The sequence below is a fragment of the Thalassophryne amazonica genome, chromosome 12 (genome assembly GCF_902500255.1).
Source record: "Thalassophryne amazonica chromosome 12, fThaAma1.1, whole genome shotgun sequence".
Taxonomy (NCBI): Eukaryota; Metazoa; Chordata; class Actinopteri; order Batrachoidiformes; family Batrachoididae; genus Thalassophryne; species Thalassophryne amazonica.
The window spans coordinates 31,566,405-31,585,661 of record NC_047114.1 but is presented as its reverse complement, the minus strand read 5'-3'; the positions used below and the strand labels follow the sequence as shown (position 1 = coordinate 31,585,661).

The 19,257-nt window shown below is 40.4% G+C and overlaps 1 long non-coding RNA gene across 1 annotated transcript; it reads right to left on the bottom strand.

Annotated features, from left to right (window-relative positions):
• Window positions 1–3,166: 3,166 nt before the first annotated feature.
• Window positions 3,167–18,954, bottom strand: LOC117522540. The gene is made up of 2 exons (XR_004564230.1): window positions 18,850–18,954; window positions 3,167–3,580 (listed from the first exon to the last, which is right to left on the bottom strand). It is a non-coding gene; the product is annotated as an uncharacterized LOC117522540 (long non-coding RNA).
• Between the last annotated feature and the right edge of the window lie 303 nt (window positions 18,955–19,257).

The following is a 19,257-nucleotide window of genomic DNA, read 5'->3' as shown; positions in this document are numbered from 1 at the left end:
ATATTTTTAAAAGTGATGTGGTGCTAGGTGCGGGAGGTTTTTTCATGATCCAATGAAATAAACTTCAAAAAAGTGATCTATGGGTAAACATTCATCAAATGCAACATCAGGAAAATAAAAGTTTTGAAAAAGGTTTTGTAGTCATAACCCTAGTGGACATGCACCTAAGATGAAAATTTCAGACCCCTCCATGATTTTAAAGTGGGAGATCTTGCAAAATCGCAGGGTGTTCAGATACTTATTTTCCTCACTGCAACTGTGAAAATATCTAATAGATATATGTGTCATCACTGAGACATTCCACGTACATTAAGTGGCAATAAACAGCTGACGTGAATAAAACAGCATAAGAGCCATTTTAACCCACGTCAGCTGCTTTTTTTTTTTTAAAGGGATTATTCAACATTAATTCTCTTTTAAAAAAGTTCCTTATAGAGATTGACAGTTTTATGACATTTGAGAGAGTCAACAAGCTTAATACTGATTATATATTGTTCAAATTCAGCCAGAAGTCCTTCTAAATTAAAACAAATGCATTACGATCAGGCGGGTCGTTTTGTCCGATGTGAGTGAAAATCCGTTATACACGATGTTTATTACATGGAAAGACATAAAAAAAGCATTGGGACTTTTTCTTATGTCTGCTAAGTGCAAATATAGTTTTTATACATTAACGCTTTAGGTGAGTTTTACTGTACATTAATACATGAGAAACATCCCTCAATAAGAAGTATTAGAACAGAAATACAGGTGGTAGATTTGTTTTAATCACAGAAAAAAAAAAAGAAAGATCAAGTAGTCATTTTTTGTTTAACAGTCACTTTTTGTATCAAAACTACACTGATTACAATAAATCAAATCATGCAACTTCTAACCAGTTTTACAATAACAATGTGTTGGCTATAACATTTTGTATAACTTAAAACAATGTGTTAAACACAATATGATAACGATAGCAAAGAAATACTCTTTGTCCAAGACACAGTTATGCTGGCCATCATGTTAGTCATTTGCTTGAGCACTGAGCAGCTACATTATTCTGGGATGCCTGGGCTCCTTTTGGCCCATTTGGATCCACCTGTGCATACTAACTCACACATGCCCTCTTCTCTTATTAACACTAGTAACCTCCTTTCTTGGATGACATGAATAATCAAGGTATTTAGCCATCACCGGTGTGATGGCTAAATACATTAAATACAGGCGGCCCTTCACTTACAATTACCCTCTTGTGCTTGCAAATAAATGAGGCAGTTGTGCCTCTCCAGATTGTATTCATCAGTGTGCAGCTGAAGCATGGAAATACTTTAAAACTAAAATTCAGACAGCATTTCTTTATCATATAACTGCAGTCACTAAAGCATGAATATAAGCATTATTTAATGCCTATGTGGGACTGGACCATTCTCTGACTCATGGAAATTACCTCTTATCTGCCCCAAACAGGCCAAGTTGCCTTTGTAGGCCTAACAGCCAAATAGTTTATCTTTTGTTTTTCATTTGTCTCGAGTTTCCTTCTAATAGAGTGCGCTGTGCTCCAGACCTGGGGTCTAAAGTTGCTCTATATTTTTTTTTTTATTTCTCTTCAATTTCTTTTTTTTTTTACAGAGTGTAATGGGCCCCAACCCTGGGGTCTACAGTTACATCCTAATCATTAATCATTATTGGCATTGTATCCGAGGGCTCTCTTCAAGATGGTAACTGTTCCTTTAACTGCGGATATCTGCACCTCATGGGCACTTGGGTGACCAGGGATTGCCTCAAGATATTTCTTCAGGTTCTTCTTCATAAGCCCTGTTGCTCCCACCACGACTGGTATGATATCAATTTCTTTCAATGACCACGTTATTCGTAGATCATTTTTAAGGTCTTGGTATTTCGTGATATTCTCCCTTTCAGCTCTATTCAGGCCATAGTCATTGGGGACTGTCACATCAATAATTTTTGCTGTCTTCTCTTGCTTGTTCCAAATGACAATATCAGGTTTTACTGTACCTCCTTCGATATGTCTTCCTGCTGGGATCTCTTTGTCATAAAAGACAGTCACTTTTCCATTGGATGAGACTGGTGCTGGCTCATACTCCCAAACGTGTCCCTCTACTTCCACCTCCAGTTCCTTGCATACTTTCCAATGTAAATACTTACAAATCTTGTTATGCCGGCTTGTGTAATGTCCGTCTGCCATGAGGATCTGACATGCTGATACTAAGTGGTTTACACTCTCAACAGCTGCATGACAGAAACGGCATTGATCATTCTGTGATATTCCTGCCATTTTTTTGAAGCCATTTGTTAATAGTCCTTGGTCTTGCGCTCCAACTATAATTCTTTCCCCATCAAAACCAAGTTCTCCGTTTGTAAGCCACCGCACAGATCCTTCTTTGTCTATGTATTCTTTTTCAAGTTCTTCTTGGAATCGGCCAGCCCTTTTGTGCTGTTTCCATCTGTTCATTCGATGTCTATATCTTTATGCACTTTCATGTGCTTGTTCAGATAACTTCTTTCTCCAAATCTTTTATTACATTGGGGACAGACAAATGGTTTCTCTTCTGAATGACTTCTCATGTGTGCAAAGAGATTACTTTTTTTCCTAAAGCTTTTGCCACACTGAGAACAGCCAAAGGGTCTCTCTCCTGTATGAATTCTCACGTGCCTGTTCAAATCAATTTGTTGTCGAAATGTCTGACTACACACAAAACAAACAAATGGCTTGCCTCCTGTATGGATTCTCATGTGTACATTCAGACTATCCTTTACTCTAAATCTTTTGCCACAGTTGGAACAACCAAATGGTTTCTCTCCTGTATGAATTCTCATGTGTCTGTTCAGATCACTTTTTTGACCAAATATTTTACCACACGTCGAACAGCTAAATGGTTTCTCTCCCGTATGAACTCTCATGTGTCTTTTCAGATCTATTTTTTGTCCACATCTTTTACCACACTCAGAACAGCCATATGGTTTCTCTCCTGTATGAATTCTCATGTGTGTGTTGAGCTCAATCTTCTGTCTAAATCCTTTACCACACTCAGAACAGTCAAATGGTTTGTCTCCTGTATGAATTCTCATGTGTCCTTTCAGGTTGCTCTTTTGTCCAAATCTTTTGCCACACTCAGAACAAGCAAATGGTTTCTCTCCTGTGTGAATTCTTTTGTGTCTGTTCAGGTCACTTTTTTGGCCAAATATTTTACCACATTCAGAGCAGCCAAACAGTTTCTCTCCTGTAATAATTCGCAAGTAAGATTTGCTGGCTCGCTGTGTTCCTCCATAGTCCTCTCCATCAGCTTGAAGTGTCAGTCTTGTGTATGCAGATGAGCTACTGGTCTGAGCCTCTGCCGCTGTGCTTGCCTCAGTTTGGCTTTGTTGAACATCTGATGACTGTGGTATTTCATCATTTTCATTCTTGATGAGGACAGCAGTGAAAGGTAAGTTTGTGATATCAGCCTGGGGAAGCTGCTGTACTTCCAGACTTGTACAGGGTTTGTCTTGTTCCTCTTTCATGTCCTGCTGGTCAACACTCAGATTTCCTCCTGCTGTTGAGAAAGCATTTCGTCTTTGCTCACCAACAGCTTCAGCATGTCTAAAAGGAAGTAAATAAATTAAACATACAATTAAAATATAGCAGCAGAGTGGTGTGTGTGACCTGCAACACAAAAGGAAGCCATATACACAAAAATGCAACAACAATACACACCGCACCTGGATCATAGACAAATGCACACTGTTTGTCTATGATCCTGCATGAATGTGCATGTTTAGACTATAAATTTTTGTATTTTACATATTTTCAGTGAGTGAGGGTCACAGTAACAGGGCGTGGTTTAAATACACAAACTGAGGCAACAGGTGCAATAATCAGCAGTGTGAGGAACAGTGTTGCCACAGTTACTTTGAAAAAGTAATCCAATTACTGATTACTGATTACTCAATTGTAAAAGTAACTAAGTTAGATTACTAGTTACTTTTTTAGTTACTTTCCCCAGCTGCCGACAACAACCCACGTCAACATGACAATGATACCTGTTTTGCCAAAACTCACTTTATACTCACCCTTTCTTGACTTCAATGAAAATAAATACTTGTTTTATAACAAGTAAAATAAAGACCTCTTTCTTGACCTCATATTTAACTGTTGACAGCACTGTAACAGTAAAACTTGCAATTTCAAACCTACATTGTTTATAAATGTAACTATTAAATTCTAACATTTTTCTAACATTTAAATTCTCTCTAAACATTTTACTTGTCGAAATTATTATTATTTTAAGCAATATTAGTAGTTGTAGTAAAAAACGGCTTCAAAACTGGACCTTTAATCTAGGGCTGTTGTGGGGGGGGGGCACATCCCTCCCCCACGCCCCCATCCCATCTGGATTCGCCCCTGCTTTGGCGTTTGAGCACAAAGAATGGATAACATTTATTTATGCAGAAAACAGGACCAGATTTACAGGTAAGAAAGTTTTATTGCGTTTTCACATCATGTGGTCCTCAGAAAGAGAGTTTAGGTGCATTTGAGTGGAAAATAGTGTTAGTTGTTGACGCGTCGCCGAGGATCAGCTGTATTTAAGGAGACGATACGGAGCAGCTCAGCTCAGAATTCTAAATAAAGGAGGAAAAAAGTATAAAAATGTCTTCGTAAAGCTCAGTGCAGGTGTGCTGATCACTGCCCTTTAAGAGGTGAGGACAAGTCGAGCAGCTGCAAAAAACCGCGGATGAAAAGCTCACAGCTCGCTTAAAGTGGGACGTTCAGTCGAACCCCGACCCCCTGCCCACGGACCAAGTTTAATGCTGCTATCGACCCACAATGAAAAATAATAGTAACGCAGAGTGACATGGAGAAGTAACTTTAATCTGATTACTGACTTGGAAAGATTAACGCGTTAGATTACTCGTTACTAAAAGAAGTGGTCAGATTAGAGTAACGCGTTACTAAGTAACGCGTTACCGGCATCACTGGTGAGGAACAACCAGAACACAAGGGGGCAGCAAATATCAAGACTTTTACCAGTGACAGAATATAACATGACAATAATACTTTCACCAAAATACACCTTAAGTAAAAGATGCAATCACAAAGTGAAACTTGATAAACTCAATATAAACATAAGCACAAAAAGCACTAGAGAAAATACCCAAAATACATAACTACTGGAAAAATGACTCAACCAGGAGTGTAAAGCCCTGGTCACAGCAAATAGTAAAGCCATGAATAATGAGCCACGTATGGATTTATCAAAATTTCAGTGATTATTCGAATAATGAGCCACGTAAATGAACACTGTGCAAACAATTAAAAAATATTGCATAAGTGTGAGTCACTGCACCAGTGCACCGCACCACAGCACAGCTCATCTGAACGATTATGAGATGTTAAATCTATCATAAACATACTTTTACAGCTGCTCATAAGAAGGAATGAACATGCAACTGTTTTAATAAGCCATTACAATATAAACATTACAAGTAATTATCTTTTAAACTGTTCCAAATATTTTCTCCACCTCATGAAGCACAGGAAAAAGAGAGAGGGGAAAAAAAAGGTCCCGCTGAAACAGTCCTCTGTGATTCCAGAAGCGATTTGAGTTTTTTCAACAGTCAAACTCTGAGAAAAATAAATAAATAGCCTTTTTGCTTAACGATTCCCTTATCGATCCTTCAGAGCAGCGGTTGTTTTTGAGGGTGTTTGTCAGGAAAATGATCATTCCTCTACATTGATTACAGACACTGCAACGGCTTTGTAATCAACCGTTTCTGCAGCGCGACACCACTTTGAAGCGTGAACCAATAAAATAATGCTTCAATCCACTAGCTCATGGTTCTTTGACTCGCTGCTCTTCAGAAACAGCAAGTCCGCTTCTTAATCTCTCTCAAAGCCATTAAAATATCATGAGTCACTTTTGTGTGGATTAAAGTCACTAACTGGGACTCTTGTCTTGTTACAGTCAAGAAACGAGAATCGTCCTCTGTTCCATTGGCACAGCTCCAAACACTGCGTGGCTCTCTGCTGAGACAGAGTCCAGTCAGAATTAATAACTTCAAAACGAATTGCCGCTTTGAATAAAATGACACCGCTTACAAACGTAATACAGACAAGAAACTACAATCGACTAAAACTTTTTTTTTCCTCCCAAAATGAGACGTGCTGCGTTCTTTATAAATTACATCCTGACGTTCAGTGCAGCCAACTGCAAGAGCTCAGCTCAGATGTATGGAAAGACATTCATGCCAATAATGTCTGAAAGGAAATGCTTTTGACAAAAACTATAGATTTTGTTGGTTTCTATTTATGTCCAGAGATCAAGGATCCACCGTATTTATTTACTTTAAGACTCAATAAAATGTTGTTCAATTTCAATTCAATCGGCTTATAAAGCGCCAAATCACAACAAAAGCCATCTCAAGGTGCCTCACAGAACAGTTCAACATAAAAAAAAAAAAATTTCAAATACATAATTAAAAACAGAAGTAAAAGAAGAAAACAGATATAAAAAAAAATATTCATAAGAAAGAGAATAAAAATAGGCTTTAAGTCTTGACTTAAAAATGTCCACGGACTCTGATTGCCTCATGGTCGCAGGAAGACCATTCCACAGAGTGGGTGCACGATAAGAAAAATCTCTTTGACCCTTTGACATAGAAAACCTGTGAAGCCTACCTTTAGTACACAAAAAATTCACAAGAGGTATTGATAAGGGAATCGATAAGGAATTGGATCGATAAGTGGAATCGATAGATAAAATCTTATTGATACCCATCACTAGACCTGACCAGAGTTTCATACAAGGAGACTAACGGCCGAGAACCAAGAAGGGTAAGGAATCACGGACAGCAGACATTAGAAGAACGGACAAAGGTAACTCACATGACACACCCACATGCAGTCACATGACTGACTTCAGACATAGACATGACAGCTGACAACAAGCAGATGGAGAGGTCAACACACTTGCACACGTGCAGGAGAGAGAGAGAGAGAGAGTTACTATTGTACATTACTATTAAAAGTTGATATATGAGCCCCTCAGATTTGTCTGAAATGTTTTTTTTTTTTCTTTTTTTTTGTGGAAGGTCTATGGGTAGATAGAAAAATCCTAAGTCCCTAAACCAAACAGATTTTTTTTCTTGGGCCTCTGGAAGCGCAATTTTCTTGAGGGCCAAAATTGGACTTTTAAAAAATTTAGGTTTTGAAGTTGAAATATCTCAATGGACCAATGACTACCCAGCTTCATTTTCATTGGTGTCAATCTGTGATGGGAGGAGTTACAGAAAATTGCAAAATTTTGGAGGGCAGTCGTGGGCGCTGCCTATAGGGGCACTGCAAAACACTACTTTTTGCTGAAATGACACTTATGACTGTACTGCACCCTCAACATCCAAAGCTAGTTTATGCATGATATGAATCCATTAGCAAGCCCAATACTATGTCACTTTAAGTTAATGTGGGATAATGAAGGTGCAGGAGCATAGGTGGTGCTCAAGTCAGTCAAAACATCAAATTTGATGATTTTGGGGCATTGCATATCTCCATGTGCCCTCATCAAATCTGAATGAAATCTTTTTAAATACGCAGCCCTGTATGTCTACTAACTGTCATATAAAGATTATAATGGGATTCAGCTATATAAACATTTTTCTCACCATGTTTTGACTGACTTGGGGGGGGGGGGGGGGGGGGCTGACAAATCTGAGACAGTCATATATTATGCACCCCCTGATTCTGTAAAAAACTGCCTCTATTTTTTTAACGAAATCTGCAGGAGTGGATAAACTAACATCTCTACTTCATATAACAGTTTGCAGAATTTTGGGGACTCCTCTTACACAGCTTTTTTTTGTTAAGTTCATTTCTTGCTAGGTTCCATCTCGGAGCCAAGTTTCGTTGAAATCTGAGTCAGCATGAATAACACCCTAATGTAAACCTGCCTGAACTTTAAAAATATTGGCTCTTAACCACAACCAAAACCAAAACCATATGCAGACATCAATTATGCTAATCATTGTAGATTTGTAACTGAGGATAATTTCTACAATGTGAAAAACCAAAACCCAGTTACATATTCCTACTGGTTGTAGTACAGGTGCTACTACAATAATGAGCACAAACATACAATAAAAAAACGCCCTCAAAATGCAGTAGAAGATATTTTTATTGGGGGGTGGGGTCATGCCTGCAGACTTCCGCAACACCTGCCACCACCTACTCATTTAAAATGACCACTTATTTGTTCTGCTGTGTAACTAAGGATGGGTATTGATAAGATTTTAATCGCTATCGATGCCATTATCGATTCCGCTTATTGATACCTCTTGTGAATTTTCTGTGTACTAAAAGTAGGATTTAAAGGTTTTCTATGTCAACAACATTTTATTGAGTCTTAAAGTAAATAAATATGAAATTGGTCACTGGATCCTTGATCTCTGGACTTAAATAAAATCTCCATAGTGGATCCTTGATATCTGTACATAAATAGAAATAAAATCAGTAGTTTTTGTCAAAAGCATTTCCTTTCAGACATTAATGGTATGAATGTCACTCCATACCTCTGAGCTGAGCTTAGCTAGCTTGCAGGACGTCTCATTTTGGGAGGAAAAAACGTTTTAGTCGATTGTACGAGTAGTTTATTGTTTATATTACATTTTTTATATTACATTTCATATTATATTTATATTATGTTTGGAAAGAGGTGTCATTTGATTTAAAACTTTGAAGTTAGTAATTCTGGCTAGACTTCAATGTGATTCAGCAGAGTGGCGCAGGGTTTGGAGCTGTACGGATGGAACAGAGGATGATTCTCGTTTCTTACCTGCAACAAGACAAGAGTTCCAGTTAGTGACTTTAATCCGTACAAAAGTGACTCATTATTGACATCTTTAAATGGCTTTGAGAGAGGTTATGGCCTGATCACATGGCATACGACGATTCCTGAATGAAGGGAAAAGGAAAAAAGTCGCAATTGGTTGAGAAAAGGTGCACAAACGAGCTTTGTCACCGAATAGCCTGTGAACCAAGAGCACAAACGGGACGAAATAGGAACAAAACAAAACCGAAGCTAACGTTGATCTCGACGCTTTAAATGAAATGCGCCTGGAGCCACTGATGGAGCAGTGTGTGTCTGCATCTCTGAGTTCCAGGACTTGGCACTGAGACGCAGCTCATAGCGCCTGAGTCCTGGAGAAACTGCAAACAGAAGCTGTGGAGATCTGTGCGCACATCGAGGACCGACCTGCTCTGGTTCCTCGTCCAGAAGGAGGGATCATCTCCTCATCATCAGAATCTTCACTGTCTGATGACACGCTATGCGCTCCGTCTTTCTCCAATAAAAAAAAAAAAAACATCAAAACAAAATACAGACAAATTGAGGTTTTCAGTGACATTCGTTCAAATTTTTCAACAGTTTCAAACTCCTCATGAAGCGCCAGCTGCAAGAACAAAGCTGCGCGAAGGTTAAATGATGCCAACTAAAGTCAATGAAAGTAGGGATGTCCCGATCCGATCACGTGATCGGAAATCAGGCCCGATCATGTGGATTCAGACTTGATCAAAATCAGACGTTGCATCCCGATCAGGAATCCGATATAGATTTTATCCTCATTATTTTGATCAGCGCTATCTCAAGCTCATTATTGCAGATTAATGGGCCTTTCACGCGTCGGAAGCATCAGAGGCGTCAAGAATTTGTCTAAAAAGCATTATTTTCAATGAGACGCGTTGCTTTTTAGAGGCGTCAGAAGCGTCATGTCAAAAGCTGAGCTTCTGACAGGAGCGCGCATTGCTGCTTGTCGGCATGCCGACGCGGTCAAAGTTCAACCCAATCTTTTTTTTTTTACTGAAATAAACCCCAAAAACATAAGTTCAACCCAATTCAACTTTCAACGCGTTAAGCTGTGATATAGTGTCGCGCTGTCCAATAGGAACGACGCGTCGGGCCAAAACACGGAAGACTAGTGGCAGAAACCACTGATCTGTACAAAACAGAAACATGTCACAGGACTGCTCATTTATAGAGCAGTTTTCTGAAGAAAAATCCTTGGAAATGCTTTAAGCTGTTGTTTGTTACCTCAAAATTTCTGATTACTGTTTAAAAAAAGTTTAGAACACTTGTAATTAAAATAGCTAAATCAATAAATGGTTCTTTAGAAACCTTTCATCTGTAAATTAAAACCACCTGTTATTTCAGATTAGATAATTTCTTGTTTAACATAAGGAACCTTGGACATTTATTTTTAGACAAATAAAATAACATGGAAATTTGTACATTTTTAAAGTCTGGTAGATTATTACTTGATTGTTCAAGCTACCTCAAGGAGAAGTGCACTGTTTAAGTGATAAATAATAAAATAAGGTGATTAAAATGAAAATATTCTATATTTAGCATTTGTTCATTGTTCATTCAGTTTTTGAAAGTATCGGATCAGGACTCGGTATCGATACTCAAAATCAGATGACTCGGAATCGGATCGGGGCCAATAAACCTGATCGGGACATCCCTAAATGAAAGTCCAGATTTCTTGTTTCGTTTGGGCTTCGTTACCCTTCGTTAAGTGCCGTGTGACTAGGCCATTTAAGAAGTGGACTTGCCACTTCTGAAAAGCATTGAGCAGTGAACCAGTGAAGCAGTGGGTCGGAGCACTTCTTCATTGGTTCAAGCTTCAAAGTGGAGCCTTTACAGAAGTGGTTGATTACAGACCTGCTGCAGGGTCTGCAATCAATGTAGAGAAGTGATCATTTTCCCGACAAACAACCTCAAAAACAACGTCCGCTCTCAAGGACCGATAAGGGAATCATTAAGCAAAAAGGCTATTGATGTCGGTGGATCAAATCATTTCTTAACGATTCTCAAAAAGAACTGGTACTTGATACCCATCCCTATGTGTAACACACTGATGATTTTCTACCACTGCTCCATACAGCAATCATAGTATCTGTGCAGAAGCTGGTTATGATGCCCAGCAACTTCTTGGCGCTCCCACAAAATATAACTTGAATGTTTCATGGTATGTATACAGAGGCAACACTGCAAACATTGTGACACTGCCCAGAGACAGTACTTCAAGTATGGACCTGACTGCCCATTACAAGACCAAACATTCAACAAAATACAACTGACATGCTCAACTCTGCCATTAATATGAACTGAGATTGTCCCCCAACACAAAAGTCACAAATCAGAAAAATGTTTGCACTCTCAAATGAATGAAGATCAGGAAATCATTACAGATTTCTCTGAAAAGATGTTTTCATCAGAAGAGCCATAGCAATTATTAAGCATTCCACTGACAGAAATGAGAAAACCCTTTCATAACAGAAGAAACAGAAAAGGCAGAAAAAATCTCTGGACCAACAAAAGTACAGAAAATTACCAAATAAAAGCAGAAATGATAAAGTATGGCCCAGAAATACTATGTCAAGACATTGCAAAACTAGTCAGTGACTATGTTTACATGCAGCCAATAACCCTTTCATAACCGGAATATTAGCAATAACCCGGTTGCGCACGGCCATGTAAACACCCGCAAAAACCCGAATATGTTCATATTCTGTTTTTTAAAAACCCAAATAAGCTCATATTCCGGTTTTTAAAAACCTGAATAAGACCCATGGGTTACTCCTTTTCTAACCCGAATATCAGGTCATATAAACGCGCATCGGGATATCCCCAAAGAAAGGAACATTATTTTGTGTTCTGCGCATGTCCTATCCGCAAGGAATCTTGGTCTTTTGAGTACGGCAACTACTTGTATGCGGCGCGCGCAGCCCACCGGACACCACAGAAACAGAGATAAATAGCGCATTGTGTTCTGCGTCCTTATCAGGTGGGCCGGTCGCGGCACCGGTCGGCATATCACCGCGATTGATCTGCCTCCAATATGCTTACCGTCTGCGGGCTTAGTAAACTCACACCGCCCCCCTCTCTTCTGTGCGTGCCTGCACCAAATCTGGCAACAGGTCCAGAGATGACGCTTGCTATTTTGATGCAGAGGCAGCCCGCAGGAGAGAAATGAGAAAATGTTAATGCCTGTTTGAGAAAAGTGTGTAGTCAGGGGTTTTACACAAAGCAGGATTTGCACGAACGCCAGACCAAATCAAGCACCAGTGGATGACGTGCGTCGCTGTTTAGATGGGGATATTCCAAATGATACCAATGACCATGTATATGAGGTCTGTCAATAAAGTAACGGTCCTTTTTATTTTTTTCAAAAACTATATGGATTTCATTCATATGTTTTTACGTCAGACATGCTTGAACCCTTCCTTGTGCGCATGCGTGAGTTTTTCCACGCCTGTCGGTGACGTCATTTGCCTGTGAGCACGCCTTGGTAAGGAGTGGTCCCGCACCCTCGTCAGATTTTCATTGTCTGGAAATGGTGGAATGAAAAGGACTTTTTTTCCCATCAGAATTTTTTCAGAAGCTGTTAGAGACAGGCACCTGGAAACCTTTCGAAAAATTTATCTGGCTTTCGGTGAAAATTTTACGGGCTTCACAGAGAATAAGGACTGTTACTACAGCTTTAAGGACCCCTTTAAAGATGCTCGGCGCCGCGCTCCGAGCTGCGACGACACGGCACAAGCCACCGGACCATTTCTAAACGGATGGCTCTGTGGATACGAGACAAGAGATTTTCTCATGGAAAGCCGCGCGGAGGCTTCACGTGTAAAGACCGATTCGCTTTGGAAGCGAGACAAAGGAACACCTCCGTTTCGGCGTGTCAGAGGACAAGTTTGAACATGTCCAGCTCTCCACAATTTCTCTGATACTTACTGGACTGGTAAGCATTGAAAGCCGAGATAGGCATGTCCAAACTTGTCCTCTGGCACTCCGAAACGGAGATGTTCCTTTGTCTCTCTTCCAAAGCAAAACGGTCTTCACGCGCGAAGCCTCCGCGCGGCTTTCCATGACAAAATCGCTTGTTAAAAGTGACATCTGCCGGAAAATGGCTGATGTCCAGCTCTTGTGATAACCAGAGAAAGAGCACACGATGGTCTCGTATCCAGAGAGCCATACGTTTAGAAATGGTCCGGTGGCTTGTTCCACGTCATCGCAGCTCGGACTGCGGCGCGCCGAGCATCCTTAAAGCTGTAGTAACAGTCCTTATTCTCTGTGAAGCCCGTAAAATTTTCACCGAAAGCCAGATAAATTTTTCGAATGGTTTCCAGGTGCCTGTCTCTAACAGCATCTGAAAAAATTCTGATGGAAAAAAAGTCCTTTTCATTCTGCCATTTCCAGACAATGAAAATCCGACGAGGGGGCGGGACCACTCCTTCCCAAGGCGTGCTCACATGCGAATGACGTCACCGACAGGCGTGGAAAAACTCACACATGCGCACGAGGGTTCAAGCATGTCTGACGTAAAAACATATGAATGAAATCCATATAGTTTTTGAAAAAATAAAAAGGACCGTTACTTTATTGACAGACCTCGTACAGGAGTAACTCTGTCTGCTTAAGCATGTAAAAGGGGTTATTCCTAATGATTCAGAAACCGGAATATTGACCCTAACCCGAATATTAACGGCATGTAAACGTACTCAGTGATATGGCAAAAACCCAAAGCAAGTGAAAGATGGGATCCTAATACCACTACAGAATCCAGGGAAAGAGCCAGGACCACCAGGTCAGACCCATCATCTCCTAAAGTGGGCCTTGGAAAAAAAAAATATTAATAATTTTGGCAAGGGCCAAAGGCCTGAAGGGTCTGGGGGGTCCTAACCCAGAAAAGTTTTAAATCTCAGATCCATTCTGGTGCATTTTAAGATCTATTTACCCCCCCCCCCCCCCCCCCAAAAAAAAAAAAAATCTCCCAAAAATGTAATTTTTTTTTTGGCTCAGGTCAAGTTTTCCATCCCAGTCTTTTCACACAACTTGTATTGTGCTATCAGCCTTTAATAATGATAATAAAAAAACATTTTGGTTCAGAAAATTACAACAGAAATGACAATTCAAATGGAACAACATGAGTATTTATGGCACATTAATTCATCAACTTGTTAAACCTTCACTCATGAGTTTTCCTAGTTTTGGCAGGAGCAGTGAAGCTATTGATTATCTCTGTTTTCAAATTCTTGGCCACCTTAAAATCCTTATAAATGCATTTTTACTTCAAAATTAATTTCTGTTTACTACACATTTTTAAGCTAAAAACTTTTCTAACATTAGAAAACTTGTAATTAAAACAGTTTTAATACTACTACTACTACTACTACTACTAAAATTCTTTAGAAATATTTGTGGTTCATCTGTAAATTTAAGTCATAACTTATCTGTTGTTTTTAGTGAGATAATTTCTTGATTAACATTATAAGGAACCTTGGGCAGTTATTTTAGACAAATGAAATAGCATTAACAGTAATGTGTACCTTAAACAAAATGAAATATGAAACAGTGCTGTTATTTTCTTTGATTACATGATAGTTAAAAATGTATTTAAAGTTGATACTTTTCTTGCAGCTATGGCAGTAACAATTAAAAACTGTGTAGCTTTATTTGGTAACAATAGAAATAGGTCAAACAATTTTATGAATATGGCTTAACATTCATTGATTTGACTGCCTGCAGTTAAAAGCTAACTTTAGCTGATAAACTTAGGGAAATTAGTCTAATTAGTGTCTACCTACTAAGTAAATAATAGCTCTAGCATCAAAATTAGACATCATGGAAGTGACACAGATATTTTGGTAAGAACTGGTATAATTAGAGTTCTGCTGGTAATCAAATGGGGATATCAAACCACATAAGCATTGCTGCTGATAGACCAGCAGTAGTTATCCAGTGGTTATCCAAACTAAACATCGTTGGTCAGTTCCACCTTGTCATTAACCCAATCTTTGTCTTTAAAATCGACTTATGTATCCTGAATGTAAAACAGCCCTGATGTGGATGTGCTTGGGCAAGCAAAATTTTTGGTAAGATTTTTATTTTTTTTTTACATCCCTGTTGCTTGCGAAGTATCTTAACTATAATGTATGCACAGCCTGGCCAGGTGCTTGCACATACCTCCTCGTATCACTTATTTTGCAGGTCAGGAATTTCGCTCGACACCGGGCTTGGGGCAACTACTCCACAAAAGATGCCCAACTGACTTAATGCTTGTTTGTAATGAGCATCAATATTTAAAATTACATTAGGTGTTAGAATTCCAGGTATCTTCACCAGTAGTGGTTACAGTACTGAAAATGCATACTGAAGTGAAAGTACAATTACCATATTTTCCAAAGTATAACCCCTTGATCACATTAGCTACAAATGACAGAGGCAAAGCGATGAGTTGCCATTCATTTTCAATCAGAGTGGGCATTTTACAGAGACAAGAGACAAGTGGTCCCTACCCTATGCCGCCAGCTTGGCAGGGCCAAAATAGACCAGAAGTCTATTTTTTGCAAATGTCAAGTGAAGAGACACAGGAATTGCCCATGATAGTGAAGGCATGTAGCCTGGGTCCCACTGAATAATGAAGGATGAATAATGAGCCATGCAGCATGTTTCAATCCGATCCGTCTGTCGATCTCACACTCCATCCGTCCCTCGCTCGTGAACAAGACCCCGAGATACTTACTCCTCCACTTGAGGCAAGGACACTCCACCGACGTGAAGAGGGCAAGGCACCTTTTTCCAGTCGAGAACCATGGCCTCGGATTTGGAGGTGCTGATTTTCATCCCGGACCCTTCACACTCGGCTGCAAACTCCCCCAGTACACGCTGAAGATCCTGATTTGATGAAGCCAACAGAACCACATCGTCCGCAAACAACAGAGATGAGATTCTGTGGTTCTGAAACCGGACCCCCTCTACACCTTGGCTGTGCCTAGAAATTCTGTCCATAATGGTAATGAACAGAACCGGTGACAAAGGGCAGCCCTGCCGGAGGCCAACGTGCACTGGAAACAGGTTTGACTTACTACCGGCAATATGAACCAAGCTTCTGCTGCGGTCGTACAGGGACTGGATAGCCCTTAGCAAAGGACCCCGGGGTAGTTTATTTAATATCTTGTTAATGGATCACATGAGCTCCACTGTGTGTGTGTGCACTGCGCAATGATCCAAATGAGCATTTAGGCAGAACGCCAGCTCACAAAAGAGTGATTTTTCAGTCAATATTGGACAAACACAAAGTTAAAATATGGATGACTGCGTAAAGTGGATGTGTGTTTAAAGCCGCGGAAGAAATAACTCCAGTGAAGCCGCTAAAAGCAGCGCCGAGCTGTGCAGCAACACAGAAGGAGAAGTGTGCAAAAGACCGATTTTGAAGGCATAACACAGTTAAAAGTTGTATCATGGTGACTTGTAAGCTGCGGAAGAAATAAAGAAATATCTATATCTATATATATTTTTTTGAAAGTGATCCACAGGTGTATATAATTAAAGCCACCACCTCATTCTGTATGCAGAACAGCACTGCGTGCAAAAGAGCGATTTTGCAGAAATAAACGGACGAACACAAAGTTAAAGTGATCACGGTGTAAAAATGACTGTGTTTAAAGCTAGGGAAAAAATAAAGCCAGCAAGCCACGGATGGAAAGGAAGCCAGTGAGACGGAGCACAGAGGCGGCTGTCCAGGAATGGACAACAGCGGCGCGCGCGCAAAAGAGCGAGTTTGCAGAAATAAATGGATGAACATAAAGTTTATAGCGGGATCATGGTGTGTGTGTGTTTAAAGCTGCAGAAGAAATAAAGCCAGCAAGCCGCAGAGCCAGCAAGGAGCACAGACGCGGCTCTCCAGGAACCCGTGGTTCGGTTCTAGCTGGTCTGGTGCATTACAGGTGGACAGCAGCCTGATGCACAGTGCACAACCGCGGGACTGTACTGGAGCGTCTATTTTTGGACTGCATTTAAAAAATGTAACATCTTTAAATGCTCTGTGAATTGAAAACCCACACTTTAAAGGGACCAGTGTGGGAGGGCTGGAGGTTTGGACCAAACCCATGCCTAAACATGCGCCAACATGGTGTTATCATGGCGCTATCATGGCCGTATTTGTAAATTATTGTGGAAAATAAGTATTTGGTCACCCACAAACAAGCAAGATTTCTGGCTCTCACAGACCTGTAGCTTCTTCTTTAAGAAGCTCTTCTGTCCTCCACCTGTTACCTGTATTAATGGCATCTGCTGGAACTCGTTATCTGTATAAAAGACACCTGTCCACAGCCTCAAACAGTTAGACTCCAAACTCAACCATGGCCAAGACCAAAGAGCTGTCGAAGGACACCAGGAAGAAAATTGTAAATGTGCACCAGGCTGGGAAGAGTGAATCTACAACAGTCAAGCAGGTTGGTGTGAATAAATCAACTGTGGGAGCAATTGTAAGAAAATGGAAGACATACAAGCCCACTGATAATCTCTCTCGATCTGGGGCTTCACGCAAGATGTCATCCCGTGGGTTCAAAATAAACATGAGAACGGTGAACAAAAATCCCAGAACTACACGGAGGGACCTGATGAATGACCTGCAGAGAGCTGGGACCAAAGTAACAAAGGCTACACACTATGCAGAGAGGGACTCAAATCCTGCAGTGCCAGGCGTGTCCCCCTGCTTAAGCCAGTACATGTCCAGGCCATCTGAAGTTTGCCAGAGAGCATATGGATGATCCAGAAGAGGATTGGGAGAATATCATGTGGTTAAATGAAACCAAAATAGAACTTTTTAGTAAAAACTGAACTCATCATGTTTGGAGGAAGACGAATGCTGAGTTGCATTTCAAGAACACCATATCTACTGTGAATGGGGGTGGAAACATTATGCTTTGGGGCTGTTTTACTGCAAAGGGGACAGGACGACTGATCAGTGTTAAGGGAAGAATGAACGGAGCCATGTATCATGAGATTTTAAGCCAAAAGCTCCTGCCATCAGTGACAGTATTGAAGATGCAACGTGGCTGGGTCTTCCAGCAAGACAATGATCCCAAACACACTGCTCAGGCAACAAAGGAGTGGCTCTGTAAAAAGCATTTCAAGGTCCTGGAGTGGCCAAGCCACTCTCCAGATGTCACCCCCATATAAAATTTGTGGGAGTGAGTTGAAAGTCCGTGTTGCCCAGCAACAGTCCGAAAACATCAATGCTCAGGAGATATGAATGGAAGACTTACAGGAAACATTTGACCTCTGTCATTGCCAACAAAGATTATGTTTCAAAGTATTGAGTTGAACTTTTGTTATTGACCAAATACTTTTTTCCACCATAATTTACAAATAAATTCTTTAAAAATCCTATAATGTGATTTCCTGGATTTTTTTTTCATTTTGTCTCTCACAGTTGAAGTGTACCTATGTTGAAAATTACAGACCTCTCTCATCTTTCTAAGTTGGAGAACTTGCACAATCAGTGGCTGACTAAATACTTTTTTGCCCCACCATACATTGGTTGCATGCACAAAGGATCAAAAAAGGATCAAACAGGCGTAACTTTTATTGTAAACGTGGAGGTCTTTGGACCCGGAAACAGATTTATCATGTGATGCATTACGTCAGCGCTTAACAACCGGATATTAAATAGCTATTATTATTATTAACAACAACAACAACAAACAACTATATTACATTAATTTTGCTTCCACACCCTAAGCTTTGCTCGCAGAAACGACCATGTTATTTGGGCACCACTTCTGCAAACATGTGCGCTTTGGAAGCTGCATGTACATGTTGTTTGAAATGATTTTGTCAGTTTCCTTCATTTCTAAAACCTTTTGGCTACAAACCCACACATAGCACACCTTAAAACGACAAAGAAATCAGCAGACCACAGCTCGGTTGGACTAGCTTCAAATAAACATCACGGTAAACAAGAAAAAGCACTTTCTAGCTTGTAAAAGTGAGTGAGACGCCTCTTTTTAACATTTTCCTACTCATACAGCCTTACCTCTTTACAGCACGGCCTGCAGGCTGAAGCTAACCGAGGCAGCTACGGAGAGGAGCGACACTAGCTGCTGGTCGCCGGGCCCCGCCCCGCCCCCTCCTCCTTTTCCGCCGGAGGGGAGGAGGCGGAGGACCAGCCAGACTGCATATGGGCATAGATCGGTGGCACACGCTGGCAAAATCGGGCAGGAATCTGCCCAGTGACGTCACATACAAGGAAGTGGGGCCCTTTTTTGATGTTCTGCTTTAGTTTTCCGTCTCAGTGTGAAAAAAACAACAACAACAACAACAAACAAAAACACACTTAACACGGCTCAAAAATTATGCAGCGAAAAATAAACATGCATAACCAGCCAGTGCTGCTTCCAGTGCTCTTCTCATAATGTTCTGGCAGAGAGTACCATGAAAAGTG